This window comes from Procambarus clarkii, chromosome 24 (assembly GCF_040958095.1).
Source record: "Procambarus clarkii isolate CNS0578487 chromosome 24, FALCON_Pclarkii_2.0, whole genome shotgun sequence".
NCBI lineage: Eukaryota > Metazoa > Arthropoda > Malacostraca > Decapoda > Cambaridae > Procambarus > Procambarus clarkii.
The window spans coordinates 18,457,494-18,466,897 of record NC_091173.1 but is presented as its reverse complement, the minus strand read 5'-3'; positions in this window follow the sequence as shown (position 1 = coordinate 18,466,897).

The following is a 9,404-nucleotide window of genomic DNA, read 5'->3' as shown; positions in this document are numbered from 1 at the left end:
ACGCATGTAACACCCCTCTGAAGATGCGAATGGAAATTAGGTTGGGAATTAAAATACGTCGTGAGAGTCACGGCCGAGTTGATTACGAGTAGAAATTGAAATGTCTTTATTGAGATGCGAAATCGTAATTGAAGGTGAAAGTTAGAGAACTTTTAGAAATTGACGATAGTGTAGGTTCGGGGGGGGGGGGAGAGGGGGAGGGGTGTTGGTGGAGGAGATTGGCATATATGTGTGTGTGTGTGTGTGTGTGTGTGTGTGTGTGTGTGTGTGTGTGTGTGTGTGTGTGTGTGTGTGTGTGTGTGTGTGTGTGTGTGTGTATGTGTGTGTGTGTGTGTGTGTGTGTGTGTGTGTGTGTGTGTGTGTGTGTGTGTGTGTGTGTGTGTGTGTGTGTGTGTGTGTGTGTGTGTGTGTGTGTGTGTGTGTGTGTGTGTGTGTGTGTGTGTGTGTGTGTGTGTGTGTGTGTGTGTGTGTGTGTGTATGTGTGTGTGTGTGTGTGTGTGTGTGTGTGTGTGTGAGTGTGTGTGTGTGTGTGTGTATGTGTGTGTGTGTGTGTGTGTGTGTGTGTGTGTGTGTGTGTGTGTGTGTGTGTGTGTGTTTGTACTCACTTAGTTGTACTCACCTAGTTGTGTCTGCAGGATCGAGCATTGACTCTTGGATCCCGCCTTTCGAGCATCGGTTGTTTACAGCAATGACTCCTGTCCCATTTCCCTATCATACCTGGTTTTAAAATTATGAATAGTATTTGCTTCCACAACCTGTTCCTGAAGTGCATTCCATTTCCCCACTACTCTCACGCTAAAAGAAAACTTCCTAACATCTCTGTGACTCATCTGAGTTTCAAGCTTCCATCCATGTCCTCTCGTTCTGTTACTATTCCGTGTGAACATTTCGTCTATGTCCACTCTGTCAATCCCTCTGAGTATCTTATACGTTCCTATCATGTCCCCCATCTCCCTTCTTCTTTCTAGTGTCGTAAGGCACAGTTCCCTCAGGCGCTCCTCATACCCCATCCCTCGTAGCTCTGGGACGAGTCTCGTTGCAAACCTCTGAACCTTTTCCAGTTTCATTATATGCTTCTTCAGATGGGGACTCCATGATGAGGCGGCATACTCTAAGACTGGCCTTACGTAGGCAGTGTGTGTGTGTGTGTGTGTGTGTGTGTGTGTGTGTGTGTGTGTGTGTGTGTGTGTGTGTGTGTGTGTGTGTGTGTGTGTGTGTGTGTGTGTGTGTGTGTGTGTGTGTGTGTGTGTGTGTGTGTGTGTGTGCCTCAATGACCTTCCTGAGGATAACCGCTCCTGTAATATTTACTAAACACCAACCACACCCCCTCCCCCCACCACAGATAACGAACTACTACAAAACTACCCCCCCCCCCCCCTCCCTTCCTTGTCGGCGCATACCCGGCAGAAACCCCATCGCTAACCACCATTCAAAGTGGTCATTTTAGAACAATTACAGGTCATTATTGAAGGGGGGGGGGGTTATTTATCACCACTAGTTTTTTTTTTTTAACTATTTCTTGCCTATTACAGGTCAATATGCATTGATTTGTACTACCCTAATAGGAGTTAACTAGAAGCACGCTGTGCCCCTAGTTAACATTACTAATTTCAGATTTTATATTTATTTGGCTGAAATGTTGAATTTTTTTTTGTTTGAAAACTTGATAATGAATTTTGTGTTAAACAAAACTAACATATCGAAAACACCTTAATGTTAAATAAAGCTTACTAGCTACACTGTTTTCACTCAGCTAGCGTCAGTATTATCAGCTTACTGCTGGAAATAATGTTTTTAGCTTAAAGGAAACATAGATGTTAGTAGAAAGCATAAATGCAATTAGTCACCTACTAAGCAAATGATTAGTTTACTAGCAAAAGAATAGCTAGTTTGCCAGCTAGAAACAATTAGTCTCCAAGAAAAATAAATAGTCTACTAGGCAAGGTAATTAATTTGCTACTAGCAACAAAATAAATAGTCTACTAGGAAGAATATAACTAGTTTACTAACAAGAAAATAACTCAAGAAAATAACTAGTTTACTAACAAGAAAATAACTCAAGAAAATAACTAGTTTACTAAGAAGAAAACAACTCAAGAAAATAACTAGTTTACTAAGAAGAAAATAACTCAAGAAAATAACTAGTTTACTAAGAAGAAAATAACTCAAGAAAATAACTAGTTTACTAACAAGAAAATAACTATTTTACAGAAAATAAAACTATTAGTCTACTAGCAATAAATTCGTCTATTAGCAATGAACAACTAATTTATTAGGAATAAAATAATTAGTTCACAAACAATAAACAATTAATCTACTAGCAATACACAACTAATCTACTTCCAATAAACAATTAATCTATCCACAATAAAACAATGAGTCTCCTAGCAATAAACAATTAATCTACCTCCTATAAAATAATTAATCTACTAACAATGAAATAATTAGTTAACTAGCAATAAAATAGTGAATCCCATTATAAATACAGTTTCATCATCTAAGAATTTATCCATCGAGTATTTAAGGTCCTTTTAGGATTATTTGACCTCATTAAATATGTTGCCATAGGGAACTGTATAGTGTGTTACCTAAATATATTGCCATAGGGAACTGTATAGTGTGTTACCTAAATATATTGCCATAGGGAACTGTATAGTGTGTTACCTAAATATATTGCCATAGGGAACTGTATAGTGTGTTACCTAAATATATTGCCATAGGGAACTGTATAGTGTGTTACCTAAATATATTACCATGGGAACTACATAGTGTATCGTGGGTAATATGCTCCTATTTCTTAGCTACGAAATGACTGGTCTGAAATGTAAGAAAAGGGACCTGGAGTCACAATAACGTGGCTGAAATATATCAGCCCATATCACAATCGACTTGAGAATGGTCCAGGACGGACCGAAACCTCGTCGTCTCTTCACTTTCTAATGTGTGGTTTGGTCAACGTAAGAAAAGGGAGTTTCTGGTACAAAATACAGCGAGATTATCAATACATATGAACATAAGATTTACATAAGAAGAAGATAAGAATTAAGAACTCTTCAGAAGGCTATATTGACTCAAACGAGGCCGGTCCTATTCTCTTTTCCTTGTTTCTTTGTCTTCACCCTTTACCCGCCTTTTCTCTTTCTCTGTCCCTCTCTTTCTTTCGCTTTATTCTTGCTGGCTTCTACTCTCATTCGCTCTTCCTTAACCCTGACCTATCTTCACGATGCCTCGCCCAGATGACCCTCAAGCGAGTGTTTGTGTAGCGGCGGAGCGTTAATTACCACTAAGCACTTGAGTGTAAGTCTGTGTGTGTGTGTGTGTGTGTGTGTGTGTGAAGCATGAGTATACAGGTGTGCGGATGAATGTGTATATATATATATATATATATATATATATATATATATATATATATATATATATATATATATATATATATATATATATATATATATATATATATATATATGATGTAACTAAAGTATGTCACAATCCAAATATCTCATTAAAATGTGTCACGAATAAGATGTAAGCAAATTGTAACAATGAACTGCTTATGAAATTGGCAAATAAATTCCAAACTACATCAACATCGTGAAAGCATTTATCTCCCCACAATTACCGTTGACCCAATTTGGCCCTAATTACCCTAGTGATAACGACTGAAATATTTCATTTGGTCTGATTCATCAAACTCCCATTAGCTGTGGTCTGGCTCACATATTACTGGAGGATGAGTATGTGATCTGGCTCACATATCACTGGGGGAAGAGTATGTGGTCAACACCACATATCACTGGAGGGAGAGTATGTGGTCAACACCACATATCACTGGAGGGAGAGTATGTGGTCAACCCCACATATCACTAAAGGGAGAGTATGTAGTCAACCCCACATCATTGGAGGGAGAGTATGTGGTCAACCCCACATATCACTGGAGGGAGAGTATGTAGTCAACCCCACATCATTGGAGGGAGAGTATGTGGTCAACCCCACATATCACTGGAGGGAGAGTATGTAGTCAACCCCACATCATTGGAGGGAGAGTATGTGGTCAACACCACATATCACTGGAGGGAGAGTATGTGGTCAACCCCACATATCACTGGAGGGAGAGTATGTGGTCAACCCCACATATCACTGGAGGGAGAGTATGTGGTCAACCCCACATATCACTGGAGGGAGAGTATGTGGTCAACACCACATATCACTGGAGGGAGAGTATGTGGTCAACCCCACATATCACTGGAGGGAGAGTATGTGGTCAACCCCACGTATCACTAGAAACCTTGTACAAAGAGCACACACCCCAAGACGTAGTTAATATCTCCATCAATCAACCCTCATACATAATACATAATATTATATATAATATAATAAACGAATATATATATTCTATATGTATATATAATCCTATTGACTAATAATAACTCGTGTGAATCATGCTAATTAACTTATTAATTATTTTGTTGATCGTTAGTGTATAACTTATTACTCAGACGATGAATAAATACATATATAATTATATGCGAACAATAAAACCGCAATAAAGTGATTTATCTGTGAGATAATATTAAGGCATTGCCGTGGGCTCGAACTTGCGTTCCTGGGTTCTCCAGACTACCCAGGAAAAGGTTAAATCACCGATCAACGGCGTAAGTCAATCTAATCATCAACTCGCAGAATAATGACATGCAGAGACGCGTATCGTCATCCTATAGATTATGATATACGCGCCTCTGTATATCACGAATATAACACCTATTTCCTATACAGAGAAGTATAATAACAACAACATAGCTGAAACAAATAACAAGACTCACGCATGTGGGAAAGAAGTGGCGACGTTTCGATCCGTCCAAGACACTAATGGTCCATCTCGTCCTCAGACCAAGTCCATTCCATCCAGCGGTCGACCCCAAAGACGTAGTCATCAATTTTAACATGCTGTTCATTCAAAATATGAATTTTCTCATATATAAATTAATGTTGTTATATGTTAGCATATTGTGCATATTTAGGCATTGGTTAGGTTAGGTGTTTAGTTTCTGTTGGCGATTATTTGTATTTGTAGTACGTGGGTGAAGCATTTACAGCGTTGTGGTTCGAACTAAATTCGTCAGTGAAGCACTTGTTCCGGAAGTGTTCGAACGAAATCAGTTGTGAGTCGTGTGTAAACCGTTTTTCATTCATTAACAGGGGGGGAGGGGGGAGGTTGGCGGGTGCATGGAATGGATTTTGGGTCTTTGTTTATGAGGACGGGTGGTATTTGCAGTACGAGGATGAAGCATTTAGATCGGTGCAATTCCACAGCCCGTCCTCCAAACAAAATCCCAAAAGTGATTCCATGCACCCGCCAAACCCCAGCTGTTTATGAATGAACAACGGTTTACACACGACTCACAACTGATTTCGTTCGAACACTTCCGGAACAAGTGCTTCACTGACGAATTTTGTTCGAACCACAACGCTGTAAATGCTTCACCCACGTACTACAAATACAAATAATCGCCAACAGAAACTAAACACCTAACCTAACCTATGCCTATATATGCACAATATGCTAATATATTATAATATTAATTTATATTTGAGAAAATTCCCGTTTTGAATGAACAGCATATGAAATTTTATGAATGTGTCTGTGGGGTCGACACCTGGATGGAATGGACTTACTTGAGTCGAGGACGGGTTGTAAAATACATACATCATCAGTGGTACGTTGTGTGTAAAGCGTTTATCGTTCGTAAACAGGGGGTTTGGTGGTTGGATTAACGAGCATTTGGCGTTTATTGATGAGGACCGGATGTTTATTTTACGAGTGTTTGTGGTTGGGTGTTCGTTCATTCATTCCTAAGCTGAACGCATCACTCTTACTGCTAGGAGAGAAACATATGGGTTATTGTGATCACCTTCTGTAATACTGACCTTTCAATCCTAATCTGGAAAGATTTTCAGGATTAATACTTTGTTCGAAACAAACAGATGCTATTCTGAGCCAGTTTAGTGGCCATTAGTTTTTACAAACGATCCTCAAGTCCAAGCAATAAGTCAAATTCTAACATAAATTTTTTTAATGTCAGTATTTGACTTTCATGAGATATAATACCAAACAGTTTATGCATAGTCAGCTCTAAGTAAGGACAGGTAAGGTGTTTTCATTACTTTAATTAAGGCACTACAAACTGGAGGTGAACGATTCCCGTTACTAGTCATGGCTTCGAACACGGCGAAGTGAACTATAAGTCAAATACTGACTTAAAAAGCTTCTCAATAAGTCAACATTTGACCTATACGTTGTGTACCCGACGGTCCTTTGTAGTGATGGCGAAGTGTTGTGAACATCTTGTTTACTAACAAGTTACAACACTTAAAGAACTGTTCTCTTAATATTCGACTCCAACGAACCCTGCACGAAATCTGTACACAAAGCAGCCTATGAAATATCACTAACACCTACCACCTCTATAACTCTGATATCATCAAATTCTCATAAAGAAATCAAAACAGATATCTCGCAAGTTATAGACGCCAACAGATGGGTTTAACTGTACATTAACGCGAGGAACGAGTACTACGAAGCTTGGGATGAGGGTCGTAATATTCCAAACTCCGAAAGCCTTAATTTTAAAACACGTTGTAAACCAGTACACGAAAGAGAGAGCGAGAGAGAGAGAGAGAGAGAGAGAGAGAGAGAGAGAGAGAGAGAGAGAGAGAGAGAGAGAGAGAGAGAGAGAGAACACGTACATATCTTGTGTTTCTTTTTTTGTAATTGCTTCTACAAACGAACTGCTTTTCAGCGTGTCACTCATGGAATATGAATATGAATGGCGTAAATGAGGTTAGTGAACGAGGTTAGAGGTTAGTTAGTAAATGTCGTTAGTTAGTTAATTTGTGTTCGTGGATAGGAGCTTATGTCCCCATTCTTTTCCCCGTCTATCCACCGTCACTAGGCTGCAACCCGGCTATAAAAATTACTCATAAGTTCTTTAGCTCAGGAATCGACCTTTCCTCCCCCACTGTTTATGAATGATAAATGTTTCATAATACACAAGTCACAACTCATTACCTCGTTTAAACACTGTTTCGTTCACTTCCTATGTTCAAGGTGCACCTACGGTGAACAAGTCCACTACGGGCTCACCATAGCCTGTGCTACTTGCAACTTTTGGTTCCCAGTAACTGAATCTAAAACAACAATAACAACAACAACAACAACATAGATAAGGGGCTTATAATGGGTCCACTGTGAGTCTTGAACCCCCTTAACTAAACCATAGCGACTTTAAGCAGTCAATGAACTCATTAGACTTTTCACTTTCCGTTGATGGGACGGAGGGTTGAGACGGGAGGGGGAGGGGGGAGGGGGAGGGGGGATATGCCCCCACCTCACCCCCCCACCTCCCCAGAACGGTAACTGGGGTAATGAGATTATTTACATAGGACACGACTCTCTTCGAAACCTTCTCTTCCCCCCCCCCAACCCCACTCTTCCCCCCCGCAATAAGAACTTGGGGGGGGAGGAGGAGAGGGGGGGATGTTTCGACCCCCCCCTCTCCCCCAACCACACTTCCTGAACCTGGCTGGCGACGTCGCCACTGCAGGTCCAGTTATCCGGTAGTTTAGCAGGCATGAGTCGAATGCCAGATGCAAACCACAACAGCCTGGTTAGTCAACGTTTAATTCACATGGATCAGTGAAGATTCGCATACGGGCTTCAATCGAACGAGAGTGTTGTCGTACCCCCAACCCGTCCTCCTAACAGAACGTCGCATTTTGACGTATGCTCATACCTAAGGCGAAAAAAATTGTCTTACTAGAAAATGGTAATGACTCGTGAAATTGACATACTGTCCCGTTTTCTGTTTTGGGTCCTCTGGTAGGTTAGGATAAGGGCACTTTAGTTCGAGAATTTCTTGACGCTAGGAAATCATGTAGGAGGACTGGCTACATATCAACCGAGTCATGGGTACTTACATTAAAAGATGGATCTCGGTTGGGTGTCAGTTAGGTTGCTCCTGAGAGTCCTCCTTATGGTGAGCCTCCACAGCTTGGTTGATAGAACCAAATTATTGTACTTTCCAAGCCCGAGTTCGAGGCTCCGATAACCCAAGTGCCTTGGACTGTGTGAGTGAATATTTGATATATTTTTTTTCCATTTTACGCATTTTTTCTTTTGTTTTTATCTTCCTTAGCCTAATAACTTCCTGATAAATCTATTAACAATTGATTCTAATCAGAACAATGATCCAATTAGCTCCGGAAATTGTATACTTAACGTTAATCATGAAAACATTCTTATGAAGCTTCTTTCTATTTATCAATATTCTTTTTGGATGAACAATTGGTAAATGTTACATTTGTAGTTAATCATTGAAATGGTATTTAATTATCTTATTGGGTTTTGTAATTAATGGGTTGTTTAATTATCTTAATTGGCTGAGGAATTTAATTATGCGGATTGATTGATTGATTAATTTAGACACACCGACAATAAACAAATTACGAAGTTAGCGATAGATAAATTAGAAATAATTTATCGTTGATCATAAAGTGATATGGATTTTTTTTAATTACAAAAACATAAATTTCAAACTACCGCAAAACTTTTAGGTATCTGTGAATTCTGGAGAATGATCTTCCAGGCTGTTATTACCGTCTTTGCCCGTCTATAAGACGCACCAATTATACATAGACAGTTTCAGAAAAATTAACACAAAATTCGTATCTGTTCTCCTATGCATTTCTCAAAGTTCTACTTCGAAAAGTTCTACTATATAGCACGTGGAAGGGATAAGAAGAAAAGGACCTGGGATAGGATACAGAGGAAAGGAATGGTCCCCCTTCCTTTGAGACCATCGGGGATCGAACGTCGTCCTGCAAGAAGCGCGTGTTTATACGCAGTATATACACGAAGGTGGAGCAAAAATACTCTGGAAACAGGGACTCCTGTTAGGACCCTGGAAACAGGGACTCCTCTTAGGACCCTGGAAACAGGGACTCCTGTTAGGACCCTGGAAACAGGGACTCCTGTTAGGACCCTGGAAACAGGGACTCCTCTTAGGACCCTGGAAACAGGGACTCCTGTTAGGACCCTGGAAACAGGAACTCCTGTTAGGACCCTAGAAACAGGGACTCCTGTTAGGACCCTGGAAACAGGGACTCCTGTTAGGACCCTGGAAACAGGGACTCCTGTTAGGACCCTGGAAACAGGGACTCCTGTTAGGACCCTGGAAACAGGGACTCCTGTTAGGACCCTGGAAACAGGGACTCCTGTTAGGACCCTGGAAACAGGGACTCCTGTTAGGACCCTGGAAACAGGGACTCCTGTTAGGACCCTGGAAACAGGGACTCCTGTTAGGACCCTGGAAACAGGGACTCCTGTTAGGACCCTGGAAACAGGGACT